The sequence below is a fragment of the Manis javanica genome, chromosome 11 (assembly GCF_040802235.1).
Source record: "Manis javanica isolate MJ-LG chromosome 11, MJ_LKY, whole genome shotgun sequence".
Classification (NCBI taxonomy): domain Eukaryota; kingdom Metazoa; phylum Chordata; class Mammalia; order Pholidota; family Manidae; genus Manis; species Manis javanica.
The window spans coordinates 82,124,550-82,142,211 of NC_133166.1; the positions used below are offsets into that span (position 1 = coordinate 82,124,550).

Below are 17,662 nucleotides of genomic sequence, written 5' to 3' on the forward strand. Positions count from 1 at the left end.
TAATTCTTCCCAGGTGTGTGCTGGCCAATACTGCCCATTGAAATAAGGTCTCTTTTCTGTATATAATCGGTTTTCTTCCTTGAAGCCACATACATTTCTTATTAAAGTGCTTACACCTTATTTCATCAGGGATATTTGTTAAGAAGGGAGTGGGACAAAAGGAGGAGTGGGTAGAAAGGGAACTTGAAGCATTAAGAAAACATAATAGTAAAATCTCACCTTATCAGGAAGTTAGTGAAAAAACTGAAGAAACTAATGTGGAATGAGTCTGCTTTTTCTAATAACTTCTTTTTTTAGTACCTATTTTTAATAACTGAGGCTTTCTCTCACACACATTGCTGGGGATTTTTCTACCCCCACTGTGTACAAGAAATAGTAACATCTTTCTAATGATGGTTAGTTTTATGTGTCAACTTGCATAGGCCACAGCACCCAGATATTTGGTCAAACACCCATCTAGATATCCCTGTGAAGTCATGTTTTAGATGAGATTAGTATTTAAATCAGTTGATTTTAGGTGAAGCAGATCATCCTCCATAATGTGGTGGGCCTCATGTAATCAGTTGAAGATCTTAAGAGAAAAAGACTGACCTTTCCTAAGAGAGAGGGAATTCTACCTTCAGACTGCTTTTGGACTTGAGCTGTAACATCACCTCTTCTCTTCACCTTCTTCTTCCTCCTTGCCTACTCTGCAGAATTCAGGCTTGCCAGCCCCACAATTACATGAACCAATTCCATAAAATCAATTTCTTGATAGGCAGATAGATAGAGACATAGACAGAGGCATAGCTACACATACATACAAACATACATACACACACACACACATTTTATTACTTCTGTATCTTTGGAGAACCTGACTAATACAAAAACACACAAAAAATGTTAGAGCCCTTTCATTTCAGAGAAACTATTTCTCAGATTGCCATACAGTTAAATCTACATTGACCAGAATTCAATCTACAGTAATACTTACTATACATTGAAACCTACTATGTGCCTGGTACTTCCCATACTTCCACTCTTATGATAACCCTGCAAGAACATACTGTTATACTCATTTTGTAAATTAAGAAATTGCCCAAGTAAGCACTTTGCCCAAAGAGATGCCTCAATCAACATTGAAAGGTTGAAGAATATCATTATGAAAAACTATAAATTAATCACTTTAGTAAGCATTTCTTGGGCATGTTATGTGCATTGAATACATACTGTATTCATTATGAAGGCCCACGACAGGTGAAAAGAGAAGTCTTTTGGAAAGATTTTCTAAAAGCCGAAAAGACATCAACTCTCAGTTCTTCAGAAAAATTAGTTCTTCCGAGCACCCCACACGTACACCAACCTTCCAGTTAAGTTATAATTCTTTTTCCAGCTCCACATTACTAAGGACCTCTAGTCTCTTACATCCAGGTATCTAGTGATATCTCCACTTGATCACGTATCATATCTTAGAGTTTGTCTCTGGTTTCTTTCTTTCCTTTACATACCAATTCTAATTATCAGCCAGTCTTCCAAGGATGTAACATGAATCAGACCACAACTAACTATTGCTACTGGTAGACTCCTAACCCAGGTCACAATCATCATTCACCAGGACTGCCATGAGAGCCTCCTGATTTGTCCTCTTGCTTCTATTCTTGTTCCCCATCCCCAGAAGCCAGAATGACCTTTCAGAGTGTAAATTAGATCATGTTACACCCCTCCCCATTTAACACAATTCTCTGCACTTGTGATAAAAACCTGAACTCTTTCTCATAGCCTATAAGATTTTCCAGTCTGTCCTGATTCACTCATTTCCCTCTCCCTATAACACTCTTTCCTACCTATCATCCCATACTTTTACCATTCAGTTTCACCCAAAAGACAGTTCCTCAATTAGGCCTTCTCTAACCTTCCTAGCTGGAGTTACCACCACTGCCAAAATACACACCCCTGAGCTCCATCTTACTCTTTCTCCTCTTTCCCCCATTGTTACTTTCCCTCTTTTTCCCTCCCTGTTGCTTAATGTTATGTAAAATTTAGTAATTTACTTGTTTACACTTTTCCTGTCTGTCTGATCCCATTAGAATATACAGGGTTTTCTAGTCCAGTTTACAGGTCTGAGAACAGTATCTAGAGAATGAATTGTTCTCTGATATGTTTTTGATGAATGAAAGTCCTAGAATGTCTATCCTGAGCACTCATGGTTCCACTTGACAGTGGGAAGGCAGTATGTGGTTATCTCTGATCCTAATCCCTCTATAGCAAAATAGGCCCTTAGCTCTCCCTAATGTTTCTGATTCTTTTGCACTTAGTTTCTTCAGTTTGGGTATACTGTTTCATGTGACCTGCATTTTTTTTTGGTATTGTTAATGTACAATTACATAAACAACATTACGGTTACTAGACTCCCCCTATTATCAAGTCCCCCCCACATACCCCATTATAGTCACTGTCCATCAGCATAGTAAGATGCTATAGAATCATTACTTGTCTTATCTCTATATACTGCCTTTCCTGTGTCCCCCCCTGCCCCTACATTATGTGTGCTAATCGTAATGCCCCTTTTCCCCCTTATCCCTCCCTTCCCACCCTTCCTCCCCAGTCCCTTTCCCTTTGGTAACTGTTAGTACATTCTTGGGTTCTGTGAGCCTGCTGCTGTTTTGTTCCTTCCGTTTTTGCTTTGTTCTTATACTCCACAGATGAGTGAAGTCATTTAATACTTGTCTTTCTCCACCTGGCTTATTTCGCTGAGCATAATACCCTCTAGCTCCATCCATATTGTTGCAAATGGTGGGATTTGTTTTTTCTTATGGCTGAGTAACATTCCATTGTGTATATGTACCACCTCTTCTTTATCCATTCATTCATCTATTGATGGACACTTAGGTTGCTTCCATTTCTTGGCTATTGTAAATAGTGCTGTGATAAACATAGGGATGCATATGTCTTTTTCAAACCAGGCTCCTGTATTCTTAGGGTAAATTCCTAGGAGTGGAATACCTGGTGACCCACATTTTTAATCGAGATATTACACAAATGCCAAAAGAACTATTTTTTAAATCTGTGAGAAGGGTGTTTATTTTTTCCTGTTTATAACATTTCCCAAAGGAAACCAATACATCTGCTTGAGTATGGGTATCCATCTACGTATGTTAGAAGCAGCTGCTATTTAATTCATTAAATGAACAACTTATTTCCTTTCTCTAGAATTTTAACCTACTGTAAAGTCATCTTCCTTTGCTTTGGTACCAAAAATGGGAAAACTGATGAAACTGACATTAAGCAAAGCATAAGATGTTAGTCTACTAGAAGTTATCAGACCTGCTCCAGATGAACTGTGAACCAGGAACATGCCATGGCACTTTAAGGACATTTCTGCCTGGCAGCAAAATACTGCGTTAACTTGGTTGAAATTCAATCTGTCCTGCTGCATTGAGTCTCCACAATGATCATCAAAAAACACAGCTGTATTTGGATTGCATTAACTTATTTTCCTGGAAATTGTGTTGTTTTGTGGATGTGACAAATTTATTAATGAATCCTGCATTTGGCTTTATTTTTTTCTTTCATGACTGAAGCTTTCTTACTCAGTAACTTTAATTATATCAGTAATGGTTAAATAATGGTTCTTTAAGCCTGTTTATCTGTATTCCTGTTTTTCTTCTTTTTCTTTTGGAATTGACATGTACTCTTAGTGAAGGAACTAGAGTTTGAAGAAGACTCTCCTAGAGGTTGAAAATATATAAAAGTCCATCTTAAGCAGCCCTTCCAATAAGAGCATTCTGTGATTCCATTCTGTGCTCCTATCTGGTGGAAATAATCCATGTCTCTTCATGGATGGATGGATGGATGGATGGATGAAGGATAGGTAGGTAGGTAGATAGATAGACAGAAGACAGACAGATATAGATAGATATAAATAGCTACAGTTGAGTTAGTCATACTCATCAGAATGCTCATTATTGTCATAGGTCCGTGCTAGTCACTTGCTTGATTTCTTTCATTCTTTCATTTGTTTTTATTCCTTTTCCTACTCCTACTCTCCACCTCCAGACTCTACATCCTAGGCCAGTATTCTAAAATGCTTAGTGTGTATCCTTTTGTACATATTTGTTCCCACAAAATACATAATTATGTACATGAATTTTTAATTTATGCAAATAGAACTATTTATGAATTTCTCTCATGTTTCTGTCTTTTCTTTCTTCTTAAACATTCTGCCAAAAGTTTTTTAGCATCCATTTATGAAGTCCTGGATATATGCAGTCAGGTTTCTTTCACTCCACAGTCCTTCATGGTGGGGGTTCTTCATTTCCAACCTAACTTCCCCCAGGATTGGGCACTGGGATTGCATCTAGTTTCCACCACCCAAACCAACTGTATGATGAGATTCTTTGAATATATTCCCTTATGGAACTTTGTGAAAATATTTTTGGAGAGTATTGTGTGGAGATTATCCAGAAGTCCAAATACTAGGTCATAAGGTATGGGGACATTTATATGGACTAAGTATTCCTAGAATGGTCTCTGCACCAGTCTCTACTCTCTGGGAAAGATGTCCCATATTTCCATTCACAAAGGAATGTCCTATTTTGTTTTTTGGGCTTTTTTGGCCAGCTTAACAAATGTAATAAAGTCATGTTTCATCGCTGATTAATTTGCATTTTTCTGATTCTAATGTATTTGGGCAGATTTTCACATGTTTGTTAGCTTTTGGATTTTCTCCCCTACAAATTGTGTAATCATGTCCTCAGCCTATCTTTTGATTGGAGATTCCTGTCTTACTGATTTTCATGTGTTCCTTATATTAAATATGAGCCTCTTGTGGTTTTAGAGATTTAAACATCTTCTCCCAATATGTAAAGTGTCTGGAAACTTTATCCATAATGCCCTTCTTTGAACGGAAAGACTTAATTGTGATGTAATTAAATCCATCAATTATCTGCTAAAGATCTCTGGGATTATTTTAAGGGGAAGGTTTTTTAAGAATATTTCCCTCCACCTCTAGGTCACAAGGATATTCTGTTACATTTTCTGGAATAAAACTGTATAGATTAATTTTAACATTTAGTTCTGAATCCATCTGCTCTCTACCATTTGCATTTTCTACTGAAAAAGGAATGCAGTTTTATTGCACATATTGCAAGCCTGTTTTCTTAACACCATTAACTAAACCATTTGCCCTTTCTTCATAGGTTTGCATAACTTCTTGTGGTGCATATTCATGGGTCTGTTTCTCTGGGCTCCATCGTCTTGAAACTATTCCCTAAACCCTTTTTTTCACTAAAGTATCATTGATATACAATCTTAGGGAGGTTTCAAATACACAACACAGTGGTTCAACTTTGAAACTTTTTATTATGATGAATTTTTAGTATTCTTAAAAATTTATAGGACAAGTCTTTTCTCTCTAGTCTTCTTTTTCTGAGATGTTAGAAATTTTTTTTTTCTGTTTCTCCAAAGATTCAGAGGAAAGTTTTATTGGATTAACACTAAATTTATAGGTAAATGTGGAGTGAATTTGTTTCTTTATAATATTAAGTTCTCATATCCAAAATAATAAAATGCCTTTCATTTATTCAGGTCCTCTTCTAGAAATCTTGTGTACTCTTGGGGAAGTTCACTTCTGATAACTTTGTTGTTGTGATAGAACTCTCTCTTTTTCTAAATTACATTTTCTATTTGATTACTATGGATGAAGAAATGTGCTCTGATTATTGCCAGGTAATCTTGATTCCAACAAACACATCGAACTCTTAACAGTTCTAAGAGTTGCTCTATATGTCAGGTGGTTTTTCTAGGAAGATAAACATATGACTTGCAAATTTAAAGTTTTATTGTTTCTTGCAATCCTTGAATTTATTTCTTTATCTTTCTAGGTAACTTTCACCAGCATGGTATGTAGAATAGTAACAAGTGTGTGCCTGTCTTGCTCCTGGTCTTTAAAGGAATGCCTCTAAGGTTTCTTCATAAACCACAGTGTTTGCTTTAGGTTTTTGGTAAAGAACTTTTATCATGCTAAGAAATTTCCTGGCTATTCCTAGTTTTCTAAAACAAAACAAAAAATTTTATTCCAAAAAGTGTTGAATCATCCTCATCTGCTTTTGAAATCAAGACTACTTCAGGCTCATAAAATGAGTTGGGCAACACTACTCCTTATTATCTGGAACAACATCTATAAGGGAGAAATTATATGGAAAATTAGGGTTCTTTTCCGGTAGGGCCAGTCTGGGCTCCCTGGAGGGAGACAGGCTTTATGACATTTCTAACTAGAAAAGGTTTGCCTTTGCTGAGGTCAACAGTAGCTCTTTGGTGTCTTCTATCTTGTTTGCAGAATGCTTGGACTTTTTAGCCATCGTACTGCATGAACCAGGAGGACTCTTAGTAAAGGCGAAATCTGCTTCTATTGTACAAACCCAGCTTCAGTTCTCAATGAGTGGAAGCAGTGAGGAGGGATTGTAAAGCCATCCCTGAGGAAGGTAATGAGTTTTGATTTTGTTGCCTGTGAGTTTAATTACCCCAAGGGCCAAAAGTAAGAAATAGAGGTGAGCATGCTAGAAAAAAGAGTGTCATCAATGGCAAAATGTCATCAATCACAAAGATGGCCTTAATGTTTCCCTCAGCTGACAGGCTTCTTCCTAATTCTGGACCCAGATAGACATTTTCTTAGAGAATTTACTTTAGAAAACTTTAAATTGTAAATGCTTTCTCTGACTTTTAGAACTGTGAAACTTTTCAAAAGTCTCTTGCTGGTTTTAAAATCAAGAATGTTGGCTGAGACAGGAAGATGGCAGTGTGAGTAGTTCAGAGGAAATCTTCTCCCCAAAACATATATATTTATGAAAATACAATAAATACAACTATTCCTAAAAGAGACACCAGTGGATGCAGTACAACAGCCAGGATACATCTGTGAGAACTCAACATCACACAAAGGGAGTAAGATACAAGCTGCAGCCAGGCGGGACCCGAACACTCCCCAACCCCAAAACCTGGCAGGAAGAAAGGAGTCAGAATGGGGAGGGAGTGAAAGCCCAGGACTGCTAAACAACCAGCTCTAGAAATCCGCACCTGGAACGCAGACACATGGTGCACGGGGTGCTGGATATTACAGAAATGGAAAAGCAAAACCTGTGGGCAGGTCCCTGCAACTGGCACCCCTGAGACAAAAGAAAAGCGAGTGCTTTCTGCAAGTCTTAAAGAGACAGGGACCCCATAGCTGGACGAAGTTGTCGTGGCACACATAGTCAGCAGCTGGGAATCCCAGGGAAACTTAGGCGCCCTAAAACCCAGGGAGACAGTGCAGCTCTGAAGCCCCTCATGGCACTAAGCAGCCTGCCAGTCGTTCCTTCAACTGGTGTGGACCCTGACACACCGGCCCAGTAGCGGGAGAGTGGCAGTGCGTGCCGGGGGCAGCAGTGCCGGAAAGGACCAGGAGCAGATCTGTGCAACAGCGGCACCAGACAGAATGAGGAGAGGCTTGTGCTAGCCTGCAGCAGCACAACTGAACAGCCCGGGCGCAGCTTATGCGCACCGGTGGCAGTGAAGCCAGAGGAGGCCGGTAGAGGCCTGTGCGGGAGAGCCCCGTGCGCACTTGCAGCAGAGCCAGTGGGAGCAGGTGTGCTCCCAGCAGCCAACCAGAATCTTAGCCCAACGCACAGCTGCTCAGGCCAGACCCAAAGGCAGCTGTTGTTACACAGCTGCCCGGCAGGGTCGCTGCTAGCATGGAGGAGTGCACCTGGTGTGCCTGCCACTCCCTGCAGGGCTCTGTGCTGCTCTGATGGAGACCCCACCCACAGCAGCTTAGGGGACTAACCCGGTGGCTGCTCCAGGAGTGCGGGTAGCCATCACAGGCAGCAGAGAAGGGCAAGGCATCCTGCAAGCAGGAAAGGACTTTCTTCTTCCAGCAGACACACCCACAACCTGCCTACAGCCACCGCTATCACCATGAAAAGGAAAAAAAATTTAGTCCAGTCCAAGATAGTTCAAAAAACACCTGAGAAAGGATCTGCAGAGGCAGATCTAACCAGTCTCCCTGAAAAAGAATTCAAAATAAAAATCATAAACATGCTGAAAGAGCTGCAAAGAAATATGCAAGAGCTAAGGGATGAAGTCTGGAGGGAGATTACAGACATCGGAGGGAGATTACAGAAGTGAAACAAACTCTGGAAGGATTTATAAGCAGAATGGATAAGATGCAAGAGGCCATTGATGGAATAGAAACCAGAGAATAGGAACGCATAGAAGCTGACACATAGAGAGATAAAAGGATCTCCAGGAATAAAACAATATTAAGAGAACTATGTGACCAATCCAAAAGGAAGAATATCCACATTATAGGGGTACCAGAGGAAGAAGAGAGAGAAAAAGGGATAGAAAGTATATTTGAAGAAATAATTGCTGAGAACTTCCCCAAACTGGGGGAGGAAATAGTTGCTCAGACTATGGAAGCATACAGAACTCCCAACAGAAGGGACCCACGGAGGACAACACCAAGACACATAATAATTAAAATGGCAAAGATCAAGGACAAGGACAGAGTATTAAAGGCAGCCAGAGAGAGAAAAAAGGTCACCTACAAAGGAAAACCCATCAGGCTCTCATCAGACTTCTCAAGAGAAACCTTACAGGCCAGAAGAGAATGGCATGATATATTTAATGCAATGAAACAGAAGGGCCTTGAACCAAGGATACTGTATCCAGCACAATTATCATTTAAATATGAAGGAGGGATTAAACAATTCCCAGACAAGCAAAAGTTGAGGGAATTTGCTTCCCACAAACCACCTCTACAGGGTATCTTAGAGGGACTGCTCTAGATGGGAGCACTCCTAAAAAGAGCACAGAACAAAACACCCAACATATGAAGAATGGAGGAGGAGGAAAAAGAAGGGAAAGAAATAATCATTAGACTGTGTTTATAACAGCTCAATAAGCGAGTTAAGTCAGACAGTAAGGTAGTAAACAAGCTAACCTTGAACCTTTGGTAACCACGAATCTAAAGCCTGCAATGGAATTAAGTACATATCTTTCAATAATCACCTAAAATGTAAATGGTCTGAATGCACCAATCAAAAGACACAGAGTAATAGAATGGATAAAAAAGCAAGACCCATCTATATGCTGCTTACAAGAGATTCACCTCAAACCCAAAGACATGCACAGATTAAAAGTCAAGGGATAGAGAAAGATATTTCATGCAAACAACAGAGAGAAAAAAGCAGGTGTTGCAATACTAGTATCAGACAAAATAACTTCAAAATAAAGAAATTAACAAGAGATAAAGAAGGACATTACATAATGATAAAGGGCTCAGTCCAACAGGAGGATATGACCATTATAAACATATATGCACCCAATACAGGAGCACCAATATATGTGAAACAAATACTAACAGAATTAAAGGAGGAAATAGAATGCAATGCATTCATTTTAGGAGACTTTAACACATCACTCACTCCAAAGGACAGATCCACCAGACAGAAAAAGGAAGGACACAGAGGCAATGAACAACACACTAGAACAGATGGACCTAATAGACATCTATAGAACTCTACAGCCAAAAGCAACAGGATACACATTCTTCTCAAGTACACATGGAACATTCTCCAGAATAGACCACACACTAGGCCACAAAAAGAGCCTCAGTAAATTCCAAAAGATTGAAATCCTACCAACCAACTTTTCCACAAAGATATAAAACTAGAAATAAATTCTACAAAGAAAGCAAAAAGGCTCACAAACACATGGAGGCTTAACAACATGCTCCTAAATAATCAATGGATTCATGACTAAATTAAAATGGAGATCCAGCAACATATGGAAACAAATGACAACAACAACACAAAGCCCCAACTTCTGTGGGACGCAGCAAAAGCAGTGTGAAGAGGAAAGTACATAGCAATCCAGGCATATTTAAAGAAGGAAGAACAATCCCAAATGAATAGTCTAATGTCACAATTATTGAAATTGGAAAAAGAAGAACAAATGAGGCCTAAGGTCAGCAGATGGAGGGACATAATAAAGATCAAATGAGAAATAAATAAAATTGAGAAGAATAAAACAATAGAAAAAATCAATGAAACCAAGAGCTGGTTCTTTGAGAAAATAAACAAAATAGATAAGCCTCTAGCCAGACGTATTAAAAGAAAAAGAGTCCACACACATCAACAGAATCAGAAACAAGAAAGAAAAAATCACAACGGACCCCACAGAAATACAAAGAATTATTAGAGAATACTATGAAAATCTATATGCTAACAAGCTGGAAAACCTAGGAGAAATGGACAACTTCCTAGAAAAATACAACCTTCCAAGACTGACCAAGGAAGAAACACAAAATCTGAACAGACCAATTACCAGCAACGAAACTGAATCAGTAATCAAAAAACTACCCAAGAACAAAACCCCTGGGCCAGATGAATTTACCTCAGAATTTTATCAGACATACAGAGAAGACATAATACCCATTCTCCTTAAAGTGTTCCACAAAATAGAAGAGGAGGGAATACTCCCAAACTCATTCTATGAAGCCAGTATCACCCTAATACCAAAACCAGGCAAAGACCCCACTGTACAGAACCTCCAAATTGCATTATAATGGCAAACACAATCTCCTCTCCAGTGCCATCCCAAATTAGTCTGGGGAGCAGGTTTAGTGGAACTTTGGGATGGTAAATGTACCTACGTGGTGATTAAATAGCAGCTTTTAACTTCTCTCTGATGACATACTTGACTCTGAAATGATATTTCTGATTTAATATGTCCTTTGCCTCCACTTCACTGACAACAATCAAAATATCTTGGGAAAAAGGTCATATATTGAAGAGTGTGTGCATGAAAAAGAAAAATGGAGGTATCTCCAATTTTTCTCAGCCTGAAATATTCTCACCCATCCCCAGTTATCCCATTTCCTCCCATGTGGAAATCCCTAACCATCTCTCCAAAATCAATTCAAATATTTTCTCTTCTGAAAATCTTTCCTAAAAACCCTATACCTGACTGACTCTAAGTCACCCTGTATATACTTCTGTTGAAGCTATCATATAGCAATTATTTCTTTGTACATCTCCATGAAGTTAGGGACTATGTCTTATTTAGCTCTGTAGCCTGAAACCTACCATAGTGCTTGACACATACAGATGCTCATAAACATCTTTGACTGATAGGCTTAGTTCATATCCTCATTTTCAATGTAAAGTGTAATTACATTTGAGAAATGCACTCAGGACTTCCTAATTGGGCTTATATTACAGTTTCCTGCCTATTAACTATTTTTCTTCCCAGGAGAAGATACCTAATACATTTTAATACTCTATGCATGTGCAGAACACCACCACGAGACCTTACTATCCTATAAGGCATCACAGAAAACTCTTCCTGCTCAGCAGGCTGAGAGTAATGAATGCTAAAACTCCAGTCACTCAAAATCCAAAAAAAGATATGACCAGCCTTTATTCAGGAAGCATCTTTTGAGTTGTTTCACCATTAGTGAGGTTGGTTTGGCCTAATGGAGGTAACTTGTGGGGCAGTTGACTGGGGGGAAGGTAAATATCAAAAGGCAGAGACATTTCACTTTGGGTGCCATTCTCCTACCCTCACCGTTTCCCTCAGGGAACATCAAGAACTAGCTGGCTCACATGGATTTTAGCATGGTACTAACAAGGCTGAAATTAAGATTTAGGACTCCTTAAAAGTTTTGTCTTTTCTTTTTGTTGTCTACTGTCAGTTCATTGCTCCCTCAGGAATTCTCATCATCATCAAGTATTTGCTATATTAATACCTACAAAACCCAGGCATTAACACAAAGAGCTGTACAGAATAATCTCTGCCCTGTCACAGCTGAGAAATGCATAAGAAAGACCAAGGAATAGATAAGTCATGCTACTCTCTACTTTCAGAGATGCTGATCTTCCACATTTCTTCTTTTGACACTATTCAAGATGTAGTTTGCAAGAATTTCCAGTTTCCTCTCTGTGATATTGAGATTGCAGAAAGAATCCAAAAGATAGTTAAGATTTCAACAGTTCTGAAGATAAAGCGCAACATTTAGATTCTAGTTACAGGTCATGAAAAAGCATGTTCAATCCCTATACCCACTAACGCTGTGCCCTATACATGGTGAAATGAAGTAAAATCCTCTTTCCCATGAACATTTGTGAATTGGGGCTCACCCTCCCATGTGGCAATCTGAAGCTAGATGAGGGCTTTGTCCTGACTGACAGCGATGTTGAGGTGAATTTGGGAGTGCCTAATTTTAGTTCAGCACTGCCATGTGATCTCCCAAACTTTCTCTGCCTGAGTTTGGCTCCACCCCCTTTGTCTCCAGATATTGCCATTACAGCAGAAGTGAAAGGGAGAGGTGAGGCTGAAGAAAGTTTTTGTAGGTCATTACCAGCTCTGCTAAGGCAATAGTCAAGGTAGGTTTCTTAATCGGCAAAGGACCTGATCATGCAATTGCCCACACTTGTCTCAGGTAGCGAGACATGCAAACAGAACCTGGCAACATTCCTTGAAATGGCTCATTAGTGAGCATGAGAGAGACAGAATGGGGGAGAAGCGATCAGTCCCGTTGGCAGGAGAAAAACGACCAAGTATGTATGTTTAGATATTGTGCTTGTAAAATTTCCATAACCTCTTGTTTCTGTGAGTTTCAATGGGAGAGTGCTTAGAAACATGCAAGAACTTAAAAAAAAATTAGGCCTATGGGAGATTATATTTATAAATGCCATATCCAACAAGGGGCTAACATCCAAAATATATAAAGAATCCACATGCCTCAACACCCAAAAAGCAAATAACCCTATTAAAAAATGGGTGGAGGATATGAACAGATACTTCTCCAAAGAGGAAATTCAGATGGCCAACAGGCACATGAAAAGATGCTCCACATCGCTAATTATCAGGGAAATGCAAATTAAAACCACAATGAGATATCACCTCATACCAGTTAGGATGGCTAACATAGAAAAGACTAGTAACAACAAATGCTGGCGAGGATGCAGAGAAAGAGGATTCCTCCTACACTGCTGGTGGGAATGTATACCATTTCAGCCATTATAGAAAGCAATATGGAGGTTCCTCAAAAAACTAAAAATTGAAAGACCATTTGACCCTGGAATTCCACTACTAGGAATTTACCCAGAGAAAACAACTTCTCAGACTCAAAAAGACATATGCACCCCTATGTTTATCACCACACTATTTACAATAGCCAAGATATGGAAGCAACCTAAGTGTCCATCAGTAGATGAATGAATAAAGAAGATGTGGTCCATATACACAATGGAATACTATTCAGCCATAAGAAAGAAACAAATCCTACCATTTGCAACAACATGGATGGAGCTAGAGGGTATTATGCTCAGTGAAATAAGCCAGGCAGAGAAAGACACATACCAAATGATTTCCCTCATTTGTGGAGAATAACAACAAAGCAAAACTGAAGGTACAAAACAGCAGCAGACTCACAGACTCCAAGAAGGGACTAGTGGTTACCAAAGGGGAAGGGTGAGGGAGGGCAGATGGGGAGCAAGGGAGAAGGGGATTGTGGGGTATCATAACTGGTGCACATGGTGTGTTTGGGGTCACAGGGAAGACAGTGTAGCTCGGAGAAGACAAATACGGACTCTGTGGCATCTTACTACAATGATGGACAGTGACTGCAATGGGGTATGGGGGTGACTCGATAATAAGGGTGAATGTAATAATCACATTGTTTTTCTTGTGAAACCTTCATAAGAGTGTATATCAATGATGCCTTAATAAAAAAAATATTAAGCCTACATATGCAAGGTAATGTTACTTTGATCTTGGCGTACTTTGCAACCCCCTGTTATTCATTCTCAATGTAAAAATTGTCTTTGTTCCATATCACAGGTGGAAAAACAAAGAAAGAAAAGTTAACAACACTGAGAAGGTCAAGTACATGATGAGTATCTCCTTGTTCCCTATCTCTGACTCCCATGCTCATTCACATACTTACCTAACAAATATTTAGGGAGCCTTGATTCTATACAAAGCACTGATATCTTAAATAGTGTAATATTTATCTGTGGCATCAGATCTTGTGGTTTTGGGAAAAATTTTTTTTTTTTTGCTTTTCTTTTCCCACTGACAATCCTCTCAGACACTTCCAAATAGAAGGCTATGGAATGTTTTCCCACAGTCAGAGAGAAAAAGAGAGCTGCCTCCTTAGGACACACAGTAACTGTCCTCACTAACTGCTTATTCTCTCTTTCTGACCTAGCAAGTAAAAAATGACTTGAAATTTGAACCCTGTCCCCTTGATGCCTTTCTTGAGAACATCATATTGGTGCTGATTGTAATCTTAAATCATCAAAAGTCTTTTGCTTTTTTAATGAGTGTAGGCACATTAACAGATTTAGCTATAGTTTTTTCTTCTTTTTTTCCTCTTCCGTCTCTTTCTTTTATCCCCTTTTCTTTTCTTTCAGGTAAAACAGATTTATATGTTGTTAGCCCAATGAAGAAAAATCCCTATTTATCCAATTCACAAGCTTGGCAGAGAAATCTAATAAATGTATTCAGTCTTATTACTGCCCTTTAAAATCTGATTGTTGAAAGTTAACATAAAGTAAAAACCTAAACGTCAAAAAGTTCAGCATCAGTCTATGGAGGAGTTGTAAACATTCTCTAATATTAACAAGTCACAGCTGTACATATGGCACTTATCCCATTACAAAATGTGCATGCCATTCGAGATGTTCACTAAACTCTTTGAGGGTGAAAGCCAAAGCAAGATTAATGTTTTCCATTTTTCAGGAGATTAAATAGATGTGAAGAGTTTAGTAACCTATGTTCTGGGATCAAATAAGTTCTACTTAGCAAATCCAAGTTCTCTTTATCCTAATGCATTTTCTGAGAACACTTCTTTGAGAGGAATTTAGTTGTGTTAAGCAAAACTCAGCTTGCTTAGCTGTCACACAAAGCAGAGCCACGTCATGCAGGCACAAGCTTCATATGCCACTTTCTCATCATTGAGACCATCTTGGTCAACCATGAGCAAAGGTAAAATGCACAAGAAGTTTGTCCTTCATAATCCTATCATCTCCTTCATTCTTTCCCCACATCTGGCCTCCCCTTCTCTCCTTCAGACACCCTTTGGCCTCCCTCTTGCTTCACCCTTCTCTGCCTATCCAAAAAGAAAAAAGCATTTCAAAGATCAACATGTGATCCTTCTGACTGCATAAGGGCATAAAGGAGCAGTCTGTGAGGGCAACCGCTGAGTGTCCTATGGAGGTAGATCTCTTTTTCTCTTTGGAGGAATTGCTGCATATAATCCATGTCTGCCTATGTCAAGAGGTAGGTTGAAGGAGCAAAATCATGAGGTCAAGGATGTTTCTGACATCCAGGAAAAATTACAAGCTCCATATATTATTTCTGCCATTAAAACACTCATCCATTCACATACTCATTAACTCAACATTTATTAATGCAATAATTTATTGAATATTTTGCATCTGTTGTTTGTTTAGAGATACAGTAGTACTCTCCCTGGATGTTAGGCAAGACAGAGATATAAATTAATAATTGCAGCACAGAGTAAAAAAAAAGAGGTACAATGTTTGTAAGTTCAATGTACAATAGTGGCACAAAGGAGGAAGTTATCAACTTGTGAGATGGAGGTCAGCAAAGGCCTCTCAGGAAGAAGATATTTCAGCTAAAGTTGTAAAGAGCAATAAAACTTAGCCTGCCAAACATCCCAGGCAGAGAAAACAGCACTTGTAAAGGCATGAAGGCCTGAAACAGATGGGCATATTCAGGAGACTATAAGTAGCCCAGTGATGGAAAGAAGGAATACTGATGGGAGAGACTGACAGTTATCAAGATCATGGAGAGATGTGTATGCCAGGGAGGGTGTCCTTACTTTTTATCTGACCAGCATCTCTTTGCCCTTCAAGTGCTAACATCAGTCTGACTTTACTGGAGAACCACATTTCTGTGCTCCTTGTGATCTTGGTTGGGCCATCGCCTAGAGACAGACAGTGGTTCAAGCTACCCCGCCTAGTGTTCAGTCTTCCTCGGCGACCATGATGAGTTCAAGGCACATGACCCAGTAAGAACCCTTCCCAAGATTTGATGTATGGAAATTGGGATAGAGGGGCTTTCCTCCTTTGGGATCTTGAACAGTATGGATCATCTAGGCCTGGTATTGTACGTAGCTAACTTCGACTGCCTACATGTTGCCTGCCAAATGAGGAAAACACGTCAAGGAACATAGAATCCAGGGAGGGAGGGAGAGCAAGAGAAAGGGAAAGATGGAGCCCTGTGTCTGAGCTTTGGATCAACTCCTGAACATTCTCATCATACAGGCTCTACTTGAGCCACTTTATATGGAATTTCCATCACTCATAACCAAAGAAATCCTGAATATTAAACTGTGTTAAGGACTTTGGACTTTACTATCTGGGCAGTGAGGGGATCTTTGAAACACTTGGCACAGTGAATAGATTTGTGTTTTAGAAAGCATGTGTTGGCAACAGCGTACAGAGTGAGTAGCTGGTTGGGGAGCCCAATTACAAAGTCAGTTTGATGCTCTGGACAAGAGACCAGAAAGTCCTGAACTAAAGCAGCCATGGTGTAAATATTACAGCCATGGTGGTCATGAGATAGTAGAAAGAATCTATCCTGAAGGCAGTTTAAGAGGTAATCAACTGGGTAAGGAGTATGAGGAGAAGGAAGGATTTGGGATAATTCTTGTGTCTCTTGCATGGATTTTTTTTTTAGGGTCAATAGTTTTTTTTGATTAACCAAAAGAGGGAATCCAAGCAGAAATATTGGGGGTGGGAGGAGGTATGTTCATTCAAGGTGCTTTTAAAGTTAAGATTTCTGTGGCACATCCAAATGCAGATGTTCAGTGGCAATTACATAGTTCTGATGCTTAGGACTACAGTCTGGGCAGGAGACCCAGCACTATACAGATGATACCAGAAGGTTTTGATGTGTAAGAGATTTCCTAGGGAAACTATAAGAGGTGAGAAAGGAAGACCAAGGACTAACTTTGGAAGATTACAACTTCTAAGAGGTGGGCCTGAGATGGGGACTAAGAAGGAGATGTTGGAGGGATGGGAGAGGAATCAAGAGAGAGTGGTGTCCCAGGAGCCAGGTAGTGAAGGAGAGAGGAATGATCAGTGGTGTAAAACCCCTCAAAGAGGTCAATGAGGTAAATACCGTGAAGCGTCCTTTATCTGACTATTTGGAGTGTGTCATCCAACTGCACCTTTGTAGTATTTTCAGTTACAATATTGGCTATGTGTAGGATTGCACTGCATGTTATGCCATAAGAAAGGCATGGCAAGCAGGAGTTTACAGGAAATATTTAGTCTTTTATTGTGAGCTCTCTGTTTCTCATATGGGAAATATCTCATGTACAGAGATATGTCCCAGGTGATCTCGGAAACCGAAAGGACACGTTTCTGCCAGCAGATGAAGGCAGGAGACTGTGTTCCCTGCGAGGAGGAGATGGGCAGTAGCTGCCAAATACAGCATAGAAGGGCTCTGGGGCCCGTGGCTCTGAAACTGGGCAAGACCAAAAGGTCCCAGAGGCTGGGGTACAGGGAAGGGCTCCTATCACAAGGCTGGTGACCTCATCAAGCCATGCACAGCACTGTCTAGTCATGACATCATGTAGTTAGTATATTTGTGTCTATCTAGACTG

The 17,662-nt window shown here is 39.6% G+C and overlaps 1 protein-coding gene across 23 annotated transcripts in view; it reads left to right on the plus strand.

Annotated features, from left to right (window-relative positions):
* The window catches only part of LOC118971592 (uncharacterized), a 411,068-nt gene that overhangs the window by 245,519 nt on the left and 147,887 nt on the right, over window positions 1-17,662 (plus strand). For 2 of the 23 annotated variants that reach the window (XR_012122783.1, XR_012122786.1), the window contains exon 4: window positions 13,864-16,060. The exons of 20 other annotated variants lie outside the window; for them this stretch is intronic. The gene's annotated coding sequence lies outside the window, so the exon portion shown is untranslated. Of the gene's footprint in view, window positions 1-6,319; window positions 8,615-13,863; window positions 16,061-17,662 lie in introns of those variants that run through there. One more of the 23 variants, XR_012122789.1, reaches the window with a different exon arrangement.